Raw genomic sequence first — 14,496 nt, 5'->3', positions numbered from 1 at the left:
ACCGATTTCTATTCTTATCATCAAATTTCCTTCAGACTTAGAAATTTCATTTCACTGGTAAACAAACCATGCTTGCATCCATTTGCAACTTTCAGTACCTGACCTTAAAAGCAAGGACCTACAGAGCTATCTGCTGTTACCGACAATCTCAAGTTTTTTCACATATTAATAGATCAATAGACAGAGGCGTCTTTATTTGAGCTGTTTTAGCAGTATGCTAGACTTTGCGTACCAGAAGAACTAGAAAAACAGGTCCTACTTCAAAACCTCACAGACTAAACAGCTCCGCCATCCCTCACGAAGAGGATAAACGCCCCGCAGTAAAGGCAGGGAGTGATTACGTGCAGAAGTGATCTGAAATCTGCTCCATCCAGCGCTAGCTGGGATGCGAGACCTGTCTTCACAACCGCCAAGCTCAAAGACAGTTTCAACACTTCCAAGAGCCGCCTTTCCTACAGTCCTCCTCCTTAAGTTTCAATATTACTTTCTCCCACTCTCTTTGAAATTAAGAAATAAATGGTGAGAAGTAGCACGAGATTAAACACATGGATCTACCTTTGAAATACATTAAAGAAAGGACAGGATGCAAAGTAAGAAAGAAATCCTAGTTTTTGCTCATCTCCTCTGTTTCTTGTCTACAGACATGACATCTATAACTACCACAGTGTTAGGTGAAGGAAAACCAAGATGTGATAAAATAAATTTACTGACAAAGTGAACAATAACAACAAAGTGAATTTAAAAATGCAAACACGCTTGGGGTCCAACCTCCAGCTAGTAAAAGTGACACGGACCCCAACTTTATTGGGGTATGTTTGTTTATCTTGACAAAGAGTGAGGCTCCTACGTTTGCTAAAAGGAGTGATATCTAAGCTAAAGCAAACTGAAACAAGTAGATGAACGTAAGGAAAAAGTCCTTCCAAACAAATCCTCTGGATTTATTAGCAGACATGGCAGAAAAGAAGTACCAGAAAAGGAAGTGAGTCTTGAAGTAGACTGTTTAACCTGACAGATCCCTGGGAGAAATGATTCAAAATATACTGGTTAAAAAAACCTTCTAGATGATTGCACGGGATGTAAGGTTTTTGTTATGTGCTGATTTTTAAATGAAATATATGACAAGCATGTCACTGACACACCGGCTTCATAAAAAAAAAATAATCTGCTGTGAATTTTTGCTTCCATTTCAAGCATTTTCACATAATAATTTAAGCTGTGGCCCAATTTCATTTAAAGCTTATTAAAAGCAAAATCATTTCTGCACTAATTAAAATCAACCTCTTTGCATATTCTAAACTCGTATGACTTGCAGTATTTCTTGCAGTCTGGACTAAAAGGATTAGAATCTTAAGGGAAGCTGAAAAAAGCAGTATATTAAACAAAGTAGGACATCTTTGACGACAGACAACACGTACCAAGATTGTATCAAAACTGCGTGGGACTCAAGCACAATAAAATCTTGTGCCAAGAAGTGACACTTCATTATACTCGGCAACTTAAAGCAAAATCACCCAGATGCTCTAAAAGATTACACAGGAGTCCCATACCTAAACGAATTTTTACTGATCGTTAGCTGCTTTAGCTTCTTTTTGAAGAGTGCAGAAAGAAAAGACTCAAAACCTCATCTTAGCTGATCTTGCACTGATTCTTTCCACCTTCTTTTCCTGTGTTAAAAGCCAGAGCCAAGACTTAAAACGAGTTAAATCCTGCTCTCTGGAATAGATTGAAAGGTTTTGCGAAGCTGACTTCATCAATGGAGACATATGACTCTCCCTAGCGACGTTCTTAAAACATCAGCTCAGATTTGTCAATGCAAGATCCGGTATGCATGGCATGTTATCACAAGGAAACGTACAATTGTGAAGAGGGGAGGAATCATCTGACCCATTCATAATTCCTCCCTGCTAACAACCACAACAACAAAATGAAATAATAAAAAAAAAAATAATCTAGTAGCATTTGTCTGGCTCCCAAGGCTGTTTGTGGGTATGTTTACTTTTGTTTGCTTTTAAAATACGCAGGATATGAGTCCATTATCCGCAACACGTGCCACCTCTGTCATCAGAGGCAGTATTAGTAAGCATCAGAAACAACACCCAGAGGATTCTACACAGCTTTCCCAGTATTAAAATTAATCTTCAGGTACTGAACTGACAGACATCCACATATTCAATTCGGGCTAAAGTAGCACTGTACTTGACATATTCTGCTTGATCAAACCAGAAACACCTCAGTAGTACCTGCAAGTGCTCTGAGATTCCTCCTCACAAATAAAAACGCTCAAAATCATCCCAACAGGAACTCAGGTACAGGCAAAAAGGCAAGGAAAAAGCCTCAGCTACTTCTTATAACCAAAGGCACTAGAACACCCTGATTATTCATGAGCTATACAACCACAGTATTTTAAGAAATTTGTTGCAAAACCTTTCCCCCCTGCCCTTGCCAAGCTATTTTCCACTTAATTTTAAATACTTAAAACTTTCTCACTGTCCATCTCGTCAAACTGCACAAAAAATAAGATCAGAACACAGAACCCAACAAGAAGCCATGACTACTTTTTCAGGTTCAAAGTGCTTCACACCCAGGGGTTCACACGCCTTTCACCACACTTTCCCAAATATTGGTCTTTCATATTTTTCCACTAGTATTGACCTCGCATGCCAAAGTCCCTGCTACGTTTTATTTCAATTCACTGACCCTAACGATCACTGACATAGGCTTTAAGATCAAAATTACAACTTGAAATGACAGAATTTTGACAAACACAGTAGATAATACTCAAACTTAATTTATTAATGAAAATAATAAAAAAAAGCGACCTGTCTTTTACAGATACATATTCGTACAGAGAGGAAGAAGAGCGCAAGCATCCTGTCTGTGCATGGCAGACTTGCTTTTGGGGCATTTCTTTTTTAGTCATCCAGATTTAAGCTTCGGATCAGTTCCTGGCTGTATTAAACAGCTTTGGCAGAACAGAGGGACTTCGAAACTGCTACAGTATATACTTGAGAATCTTAAGAATCCCATTTCCTTCTATTTTCAATAACTAGAGCAAGTCAAATTTCCTTAATTTATTACGGTCTTTATTAGTCAGATGACAGGAAGGCCACTTAAAAACTTGCAAGTTCAGCAAAGGAACTAGTTTAACTGTGGAAAGCCATCTCCAGGGACAGAAGAAGAACTGGATTCCACTTTGCCACCATCTTTCACACAACGTCCACATGGCAAGGGTGATGTGTGTTTTCCTTGTTAAGGAAGACGGTGACAGGGAAGAGTTACATGTCCTAACAAGACACCAACTGTCTAACCAAGCAAGTTCCTCGTCAGCAATGCCAAATCTCAACTGCTAGAATCAAATTGTTAGCACAAAATTAGAACATTTCTCTCATTTGTCTTTCTAACCTTTGAACTGTGAAGCACCACGTAATACCGGGCATCACCTGTACTTCAAGGAGAGACCAAAAAAACCAAGCCAGCTAATCGCAAAGTAAAGCCTCCAAAAGAAGCTTGCACTTGGTACCTTCTGCCAGAAAGCAGCACACAGGATCAAGTATAATATCTTCTAAGACTAAATGCTAATTATTTTCTGAGAAAAAAACACGCTGTGTTCAAATTTCATTGTAGGCTGAACATCAGGATTGCCACGGCTGTGTAGCACCTTCTCCTCCTCTGTACAAATACGTGCACACAGGCAGGCTCTGCTGGTGGCTCTACAGCACAGCGCATTCCAGGGGACTGCAGCGGCAAAAGAAGACACAGGGACTCAGCTTTCCAGAATTCATTGCACAGATGCTTTCAATCCATTAATATTTTTTTCAAAACTTATATTTTGCTTTCAAATATTTACAGAACTGTATCTATCTGAAAGAAGGCTATTTCATCTTCCAAAACGTGCTATATTAACTAAATGACTGCGTAGGAATAAGACTAATTACTCCCTCAGATACACACCTCCAGCACAGGGCTGGAGAGGCAGGTATACTGAACCTGTTTGAGTGGGTGAAGAACCAGGGTTGAATTCAAGGAGCATGAGGTGTTTCATCCCCAAGATGGGGAGTGCTCTGGTCTTAGCTGCCCAGCTCTGGGCACGTCACCCCTCTTGAAGGATCGCGTTCAGATCTGCAGTACGGCTGACTCCTAAATCAAGCATGCTGTCTTAACTAGGAACACTTAACTCACAAGGGCTGAGCCTAGGAGGAGCGCTTCGCCGGCACAAATTTCTTTGCTACACCTCTGCTTTTAAGGATGACATTAAACACCCCTCCATGCTCCCCTGCTGCAAATTTCCATTGTTAATTAAAATCTGCTCTTCCTCCCACCTCCCTTCCGAGCACAGTGACTGCCAGCTGATTCAACTCCTTGTCAGCAAATGATTTTTCTGATGGAGGTCCAACGCACCAGATGAGAGGGCAGTGTGACAAACATTTGTTTATCCACATCTCCATGCAGCAAACCCAAATGACTTTGGCAGGACTCCTACTTGCTGTGGGGGAGCGAAAAAGTTTGATTAGAACTGGAAGCGACCCAGATGACAACGTTCCCATTGCCTTCACAACGAACAAAACTGCCCAAGGAGCTTAAGATCCCATGATGTGCCATGCTCTGTCTCTGACGCTATCCTTCTCTTGGCAGCCTGTGCAGCCAGGTTTGTCACAAAGAGCAAGACACAGTCATTTCTTGCAAGTTGTGTGACATTCAGATACTAAATTCTGACCTCACACAAACCCTTCAATGGGGTATTTTCTTCCATCCATGTCATACTTATTTCAGATGTTCCATAGCCATTTACCTTTAAAGATAGGAGTATCTCCAAGAACAAAGGTACAAACTTGGCAGTAAAGGAAAAATGGTGGTAGAGGTCACATCAGCTAAAGTTTGCTGCCTCTTCCCCCATCTGCTTTTAAACATGGCTGTTAATTATTCTGCACACCTACAGGTCCTTCATGCTGAGCCCTCTGGCATAAAATCTTAATTTTAGAACACCATGAAAACTAAATGAACATTAAACAGATTTTTAAATAATTAAGCAGCTAAAAATTCACAATTTTTACTTCCCAGATGCCTCAGTGTGGAACACCTTCACAGAGACAGGGTCAAAAAGTTCATTTTCCTTTTACAATGGAGAAAACATTGTACAACAACCTGTTTAAGAAATATCAAGATATTAATATTAAATGTGTGGGTTTAGAAAAGATAGACATTTTAGTGCTTAAGCCATCATTCAATTCCAAGTGATTAAACTTGTGATAAACTCTTGTTGAGGACAGAAACTTCACACATAAACAAGGACTTTGGCACCTTCCTCTGAAACACAGTGAAAACCAGCACTGGTGACAGAATAACAAGTCAGGCTGATTCTGATTTAATATGACAATTTCTGTGTAGGTTTAGATTCAGAAAACTTAAATAACCTGCTGGAGGCCAGAGACATCAGTAAAGAAGCCCTGAGTTCAGATGCTTCACGTCCTAGCTGTCAGTCACAGTCAAGTACAGCATTTGACCTTCAGCTGTTAAAAACAACGCTACACAAATATCTGTAAAATTCCTGTTTTCTTAGCAGCATCTGTTCAAAACACTTCATAGTAGTATAAACCCACAGACTGACATTTCTAAACATGTATTCCTAAGTGCACCCTCTCTTAGAGGTATTTTTTTTCCTTAGCCAGGAAGCAATACAGTGATCTATGCTGAAAAGAATTTCCAACCTATCTTTAAGATTTCAGAAATCTCATGTCACTGGACTACTGGTGGTGCATCTCACTGCATTGTGAATTATTAAAGGAAGCAGATGTTGGTGCCTTCCATAAAACAAAAGCAGAAGAGTGGCAGTGAGAAAATAAGAGGAAAGGCTGAGAGGCAAGACAACGAGGCAGTTCGTTACCACTACGTTACTTTACCATTAGGATACATCCGCTGCTGTCCACATACTTCATTAGCGTTACTTGTTCTCATTTGCTGCATTGTGAGCATTGGGTCAAATCATCCTCTTTTGACATAAAGAAGCACAGAAAAGATTACAAGTCTTAACAGATCTGAATTTGCACAGCTTGATTCACAAAACACGTAAGATGACAGTGCTTCAGCTGACAGCATTCAAGCCATTTTGCCTAATAAAGCCTTAAAGAGGTGGGACGGAGGAGCCAAGCTACCAGGAAGTTTTATTAGCAGGACAGCAGCTATTACCAGCTGGTAAATGGAAACCAAGAGCTACAAAAGCTTATGACTCCTTAAAAAACAAACAAAACCACACCTAAGTATATCAAGTCAGCTAGAAATCATGTCCCTTGCTACCTTCCAATCTTCCATTTCTTTCTTTGCAATTTATAAAACAACTAATTTCATCTCTTGCACTTTGTGAAACCACATCAGAAGTGATAAATTATATCTGCTGGAGCAGTTGGACCAAAGATGTAATCATAACCGCTGCTGCTATTGTTTATTCAAAAAGTCCTGCAGCAATTCAGGTTCAGAAAACCAGAAACAACTGCTTTAACCTTTGTCTTCTTGCTTTTTGACTGGGATGGCTTTTAACCATGTTAGTGAGTGCATTTTGTCTTGACAAGTCATTTGTCTCCAACACTCCATTTCAGCTAAGAAGAACTGCAACAGCAAATGGCCATTGCCCTCCTCTTACAGCCCTGAATTTCCATTAGGTAGCGCAGCAAGATGGGTTATGATTTTTCAACAGCTATTTTAAGGCTAACAGCAACATAGCTAGCTACTGAGAAAATATCAGCATGCAAACCTACATTATTCAGATTCCGGCAAAAGAACAACTTACAGTTTGTAGAGCTGCATGCACTCCCTTCACTGCTAACTTTCTTACAAAAGAAATGCATATATTTTTTAGGCTGACATTCAAAAGGCCAAAAAAAGAATAACTGGCTCCAGATTCTTTAACCTCAGCATTTAGTAATGATAGAAAAAACCTGCATTTAAAGCCAAGTCTTAGTAAAACTGCAATGCAGGTAGGTGAAACAAATTGTCATTTATTTCAGCTCAGGTGGATTGTACAGGTGGTCCTTCCATTATTACCAAAGCAGCAGTGCCGTCTTCTGTTTGACCAACATGATGTGGTATTATAACAGCTGACTACCTTATCAAGTACCAAAATCAGTTTTATGAATTATTTTTAGTATACCCGCTTTAACAATGCCAGTTAACCTATTCCAGGAAAATCCACCGCTGTTCCACTGGTACCATCTACCTCACCCACGGAGCGTCTGCAAACTCCCCTTTGCTCTTCTCTGTATCAGTGGTCAAAGCACATCCCCATTCTGCCCACTCTTACACCCAGCCTGGTCCCATTTGGTCCCAGCTGCCTATTCCTCTACACTGTCCAAATAGATTGTGGTAACTCAGAGCTGCCTATTTCTAAAAAAGTTTCTCATCTGCCCTGTATCTAGATCATGATTGGCTTTCATCTGTCAGACATTTAGAAAATGTCATTTTCAAGGCCACTGCTCAGTCGTCCTGGTCCATTTTCTGAGTTTCATTGACAAGTATATGGCAGATGAGAGTTAAGGCACCTTGACAACGACGAAGTAAAGGAATTGTGCAAAGTGGAGGAAGTGTCCCAAGTATGTTGCTCTGCTACAAATGGTCTCTGTCCACAGAACTCACACTCCAGACCTGCTGAACCTGATACTGACTACTAGAGCTCTTCGGGCTCTAATCGCATGGTACGTGAACAGCCAGCTGGGCAGCTCCAGACACCAACGAAGCTGAGACGCAATCTGGACTCCTCCTAGGCCGTGACTGAAGGGTGCCATTGCTCACTACAACTGCAGAAAAAGCAGGTGAATTGGGAAATACGACAAGTAATCCGGAAAAGTCCACCCCAATCCCATTTAATGCTGGGGTACGAAACTTGTTAGCAGTATCACTGAGTTGAGTCACAACTCTTAAGAATAAGGAAATATTATGCATCCATTCTTATTCTGGAGGAAAAAGGAATAGAGAGATGATGGACTATGTCACATGTCATAATTTGGGCTGGGAACAGACAGCTCAGACTGTTCTTCCCTTTCATTGAACTTTGACAGAAATAGTATCCCTGAACGCATTCAAATCTCCTTGCTAGCTCCTTTTAACCCCAGATAACAATATATCCACACCTATTTTTCCGAGCACACTAACCAGTTCTTAAAAGTTTGAAGAAAGACTGGTTGGTTGCCCGTTTTGTTATGCAGCATTCCTTTCAGGGAACGCTCACTTTGCAAAATTATTTCTGTATCTGGAGGCAATTCTTTACATCAAGCTATATTCCAAAAGCTTTGCAAGTAGTCTTGACTGAGATTTCTGGAGGATGATGCTGTCCACCATTTGCAACGGACCCTAGAAGATTTAAGTGAAAGGAAATTATGTTCAGAAAATACCCACACGCTATGCAGTCAAAAGGAAGGAACTGTTGCAGGATGAAGATAGTAAATACTACACCCCTACAAATGCATTCTCAATCAGCAACAGATGCCTTACTAAATTCGCAATGGTGACAATTAAGAGATTTGAACTTCACTGAGTTTGCACAGACACACACAGAACTTTGTAGCACGTTATTTCATCAAATAATCGGGCAGTCAGGTAATATGAATGGCAAAATAAAATTTAAGAATAGTATTATTAACTCTGCAACTAAATGCTATATTTAAAAGTTAATTGAAATTTTGGAATTAAATCAAAGTAACTACCTAATTACGTTTGTAAAGAGGCCATGCCATAAAAAAAAAAAAAAAAAAAAAAAAAAAAAAACCCAAACCAAAAACAGAAAGGCAAAAGTAACTACAGGTATTTAAACCTCCAGACACCGACACTCAAGAGACTAGAGATCTACCAGGTAACAAGGAAACCAAGCACTAATTCTTCAAGACTAGCCTCTTAACACATCCAGCCCTTTCATTAACACACTGTAGCTTGCGATGGGGCATTCCCTCTGCAGAAGCGTGGGTGATAAGCGCGTCCATCACGTGCCTAACCTGAGCTTTTTTCTAATCCAAGCTTCGCCCATAACTAACAAGAATTATGGTTCAAACTGGTTTTTTAGGACAAGTCATTGAGAACACACATGTACCTACACCCATCCCTAAACACAGGCTAAATATAAGAACTGATCTGCTTCAATGATAAAGGCACGGTTAAAGCCACATCGCTTTCCTCTTCCGCAGAGATTTTTAAACAAGGACAAAGGGATTTAACATAGTTCTAGCTTACTTCTGCACAGCAGGAGAATTAGGCACACAGGGAAGAAAGCACCTAACACAAACATGACCACGATCACACCAAGGGGTTATTCTATTTACAGCTCAGGAAAAAAAAGAAAAAAAAGAAAAAAAAAGGCCATGTTTAGGCCAGTCCTTTGTGATTCCAAGCAGAGAAGTAACATCAAAGTCCAAAGGCCTTTTTTTTCCCTCTCCGCGTACTATCCACCTTATCTAAACTTAATTTGCCTATGTACAGCTTAATCTTGTAAAGCCAACTTCTCTGAAAATCCTTCCAATTTCTACAGCCCTAGCACATCAACAAGGACCAAACTTGCAACCAGAAACAGAACAGAGCAGCTGGAACACTCTTCTCAAAGAGCGGCTCCTGTTACCCTCCAAGAACTAAACCAGCATCAGATTGAAGCAGCTGTGGTTACACGGCATCTCCTTATATGCTGTTCTCCATATTAAATGTTATAAATAACAACAATTAGGAAAACTTACGAGCCTGTTATGTCTAGCCTGAATCCCCTATTTCTCTACAACTCACAAACTAGCTCAGGTCTACCGCTCAATAGGATCGCCAGAGATGTACGAACACAATCACCCAAATTCAGACTTTGTGGGAGCCAATATTCAACACACCTCCTTTGAAGATGAAGTGGCATTATGACATTTGACTTTTTCAAACCATGCACCTCTATATTAAACCGTTTCTGTTACTCTGTATGAAACCTGGCATAATGCTCAAGTAAACTCCTTTCAACCTTGAAAGGAGATGCATGCTCCCCAGCTAAGCCCTGAAAAATGAGTTCTCCTGATACTGCTCTTCATAGCGTGCTTCAATATTCAGCCTCTGAGTATCCCCCCTTCAAGAAAAACAACAGAATAAAGCGTCCCAAGATGGTTTTATTAAGGTATGTCAGAGAAGCGCTTTAAATTCAACTTTGTTGTGTTGTTACAATGAAAAAACCTACAAGCACTTTCACACAGAAGAGGGCTCTTCCAAGCTTCTTCTGCCTTTCTGTTTACAGCAATTGTTACTTGAAATGGTAATAGAGCAGATACATCTAAGCTAAATCATTTAATCTAAGATTTCTTGTCTCCTTGACAAGTTTCTTTTTTTTCTGCAACACACTACTTCATTTAAGAAAGCAAAAGCAAGGAAGAAGAAAACATACAGCTTTTTTTTTGTTCCCCTCCTAGTGCTGTAGAGCGGGAAACCCTGTTGCTAGCAGTAATTACATATAAACACATATATATATATTTATTCTGTAGGCACAGAGTACAAGGCTCTGCTCAGTACTTGCCTGTTACCTACAGACTTCAGGCCTAAGTCCTCTTCAGGACATCTGCAATTACAGGAAGGTCATCAGAACTGCATGGATGCTACTAGCGTGCAGCAAGTGCTGCAGACAGAAGAAATGTTGAATCCATGGCAAAGTGACAGAGACCCTTCTCTAAAACTGGACAAATTGGAGCAAACATTCTGTGTGCATCTATACAGGATCTTTCCAGAAAGGTACAAGTTTTCACAAAGGTAATCACTTAATCAGATAACTTCTCAAAGTGCCAAGCACTGATACGACCTCAGAGGAGCGGGTGGAGAAGGTACTGATACCAATAAATGACTGGACCATAGACTATACTTTTTCAGAAGACAAACACGCAGATACAAAAAAGAAATGGCACCTACACCCTCATTTAAACAATACCATTCAGTATGTCATTAAGTGCTCTGCTGCACTGAGCAATTATCACAGAGGTCTATTGCGTATGAACTATTCACAAAAATCATTTGTTGCAGAAATCCCCAGGGGAAAACTTCATGCCTCTTCTGGTTACGGCTGCACCACCCACAGGAACGTTTCATCCCTCACCAGAGGTAACCTTCTGCTGTGATGATGGCAGCAACAGGCTGATAACCTCTGCCGCCAGCACCGCCAGCGTGCGTGTGAGCAAACCTCTCCCTGACACACACAAAGAGTAACGCAGAGAAATGTTGCTTAAGCTTCCTAATGGCAAAAGCAATGTGTGACTAAATACAACAAAAAGCCATCTTCCCCCACGTACCGGGGTGCTCATGCATACAAGTGCTCACTCTACCTGGGAGCTAAGAGCAGAGAATGATGGGGGAAGGAAAAAAAAAAAAAAAAAAAGAATTCATCTGGAAGCAATTATGGCACGCATTCCTCTCTCCCCCTTTTTGCCTCTCCTCTGCAAGGCATGAGCGCTGCTACTTTTCCTCCCCTGATGGTCATGGCAGGGCAAGGTGGAGACCGTGTCCTCAGCCTCTGCTGAGGCCAGAGCAGTGAGGCAGCCCTGCAAGGCAACGCGGTGCTTGGCAGAGCTGAAGGAGTTTGCTTCAACACAGCTATCCTTGGGGCTCCATCCGACTTCATCTTTCAGATAATTCCCTTGATGACAGGCCCTGTTTGGAGACGAAATCAATTTTAGAGTCTAGAGAGTATTTTTCCTACACAGCAAGGCTTTTTAGCCTTTTTGAGTATTATTTACAGAAAAAGCAACTGCTGTGGCTCCAGCATGTCACAGAGTGGCTAATGACTTAAAAATGGGCTAGCTATGACTTTTTAAGCCAATACGTCTGGGGTACCAAGCAAGCAGCTGCAGCGAGCATACAAATAACCAGGAACTTGAGGTTCTAGTGACAGCCAGGTGGATCTTAGTAACGGGAGGATTTTTATAAGCCAAATATTCACTGTAAATCAACCGTAAGGAAAGGAAATAACGCCTGCAATACAGGCAGGCAAATGCTATCAGCTCCATCAACTCCGGAAAGAAGTTTTAAAGTTTACTGCACCGAAGATGTGACAAGACTGAAATGCCACTCTTAGCAGGAAGCGGCAGCATCAGCGTTACATGACAGGACACACTAAGCTTAGTGGAGCACAGCAGACCCCCTGGAGTCTGCAAAGAAGCACAGGCTACAAATCCGTCGAATGCACTCTATGTCCGGCACGCTACTCCAAATGCAAATACAATGCCCCTAGTCCACTAAGACAGTGATGGGAGAGAAGACAAAAGCAAACAAACAGGACTACAGCACTGAAGAAGCAGAAGATGGCATCCTGGACAGCACAAGGCAGAGCTGTTGTGGGGAGAGACCTGCCTTCCACTCAAGAGTGGGCGCTGAGCCAACAACCGAGTCATGACCTGTCCTGCTTGGAAAGTCACCTGCCCCTCACAGAGCTGTGGTTTCCCCTCAACCCTCCCTCACCTCCATCCCTCGGAGTACAGGAGCAGATGAGGATGCTGCCTCCCCATCAGCACCACTTGTCAGGTGTGAAGGTTGACTGAGGACAGCTTTAACATTCAGGTTCAGCTACTGCTGCCAGCACAGACGTGCCTTAAATAAGCACGCCAGGTGGTCTGCAGTAGCAGATAGACTGCGTAATACTTTACAACCTCTTCATTTAACCGTATAAACATCCACATTTTACTGTTTGCATATCAGCAACAGAACAGGCAGCAGCAATCGTGCCTCCACAGGCAGCCTTGAAATAGGCTTTGTTGTGGAGGCTTAATGGCAGACTTTGACACCTCATCTCCACTCTGAGCCTTCAGTGAACCAGCTTCTTTACATCTTCCTCCTTGAACAGGTTCTGAAGATACTGGGGATATTCCTAAAGGAGACCATGCCACTGCGAGCAGCTGCCATCAGGATCGAGTGTTTTATGTTGTTTCCCATTTCAGCAGTAGCCATAAGAGCAGCAGTGAGGTCAAGGGTGCGCAGGGGACAGAAACAGCGTGAGAAGAACTGCAGTGGGTTTAATGAAACCCCCACACACACACACAGAGAAAAAGAGACATCCATTGTTTTCATTGTTTTCCTCACATGCACACTGCTTTCAGTATGAAACAGTGACATACAGTTAAGAACCAATTAAATCATAACCAAAATCGTGCAATTCCTATTAGCAAGAAACGGCTTCCCCCCTCAAAAAACCTCCAGAAGACCCAAATTGAGATGAATTAGCATGCTACTGTACCCATAACCACCAAATGTTTGAAACACAGTACAATAAAGACCAAATTCAACTAGTCCATAATATGAAACAGCTTAGGAAATGACTATAAGAACATAGGTTGAGATGAATCACTGTTTAGGTTAAAGCCTACCCTGTCATGATTTATAGCAAACTTTCACACTGCAACTCGTTTTTAAAGGACATTTTCACCATTTCTTTAATTTATTCTCGCATAGTACTGCATCGTCTCCTGTTGTTACAAAAGTATTTTTATTCTGTATTTCCATTTGATAAATCAAGAATATTCAAAATATTAACATTACAAACAACTACGTTACATTCAATTACAGTTTTTCCACATCCATCTGTTCTGATGCTGCTGCTGGATTTTAATGTTAGAAATACATGGTTTAAAAAAGAAGTTTAATTGTGTCAACTGAAGTATGTAAAAGCAAATAGAAAATCGGAGCTCAACTCAACAGTTCTGTCTTTTCTAATTGTGCTGTAAACCACAAGTTCCTCAAGGGAAATACTATTTCTTCTCTCTGGTCGGGTAATATCTTCCAAAAATTGACATTTTGAGTACATTAAAAGATTTGTCAGAAACAAGTGTGAATATTAGTTTTGATCCATTAGAAATCCACAATGCAACAAATCCCAAAAGGGTTTTAATTTGTATGAAAGCATATAACTATCTCTTTTTCTTTCATAAATAACACCAGTGGAAAACTTGAGAGAAAACTTAAATTCTTCAACTGAAAAGAAGGTTGATAGCAAGTAGCTCTTTAAATCATGGCTTTCCCTTCCTGTGCTACATTTTATCCTACTGGGAAAACACATCCTGCAACTTTCCACTTGAAGGGCTACATTTGCCTTATAATTAGTGATGCTTATGCTGATTCTGTTTTACTTGAAATGCAGAAAACCTTCCAGAAATATTTATGAAATCTGTGCTTCAAATTAAAAAAGAATAAATGATGCAAAGAATGGAAATTAAAAAAACCAAAGGGGGTGGGGGTGGGGGGTGGGAAGGGAAAAGAAGTCCAAGCTGCTATAGAGAACCCTGGAAACAAAAAATAAAAACTTGTTTCTAACCAAAGGAAATATTTTATTCTTTATAGACTTTCAGATAGGTCCAGACTTTTTTCATTAAGGGCCAAGTCAGATATCCTACATGCTACTATACTCTGTATGAGGACAATGGCATAAACCAGTGAGATTTAATCCAAAGAGTACTCCTATTTTTAGCACATTCTCTGTATGTATCCAGTAATGTATCCTGATAGGGGCAAGTTTGCAGGTTGGTC

The 14,496-nt window shown here is 40.8% G+C and overlaps 1 protein-coding gene across 3 annotated transcripts in view; it reads right to left on the bottom strand.

Moving 5' to 3' along the window:
* Positions 1-14,496, bottom strand: part of DLG5 (discs large MAGUK scaffold protein 5) — a 108,709-nt gene that overhangs the window by 68,400 nt on the left and 25,813 nt on the right. The window lies entirely within an intron of this gene.

This window comes from Falco naumanni, chromosome 9 (assembly GCF_017639655.2).
Source record: "Falco naumanni isolate bFalNau1 chromosome 9, bFalNau1.pat, whole genome shotgun sequence".
In the NCBI taxonomy this organism is placed as follows: Eukaryota; Metazoa; Chordata; class Aves; order Falconiformes; family Falconidae; genus Falco; species Falco naumanni.
This window is presented reverse-complemented; position numbering and strand designations above follow the sequence as displayed.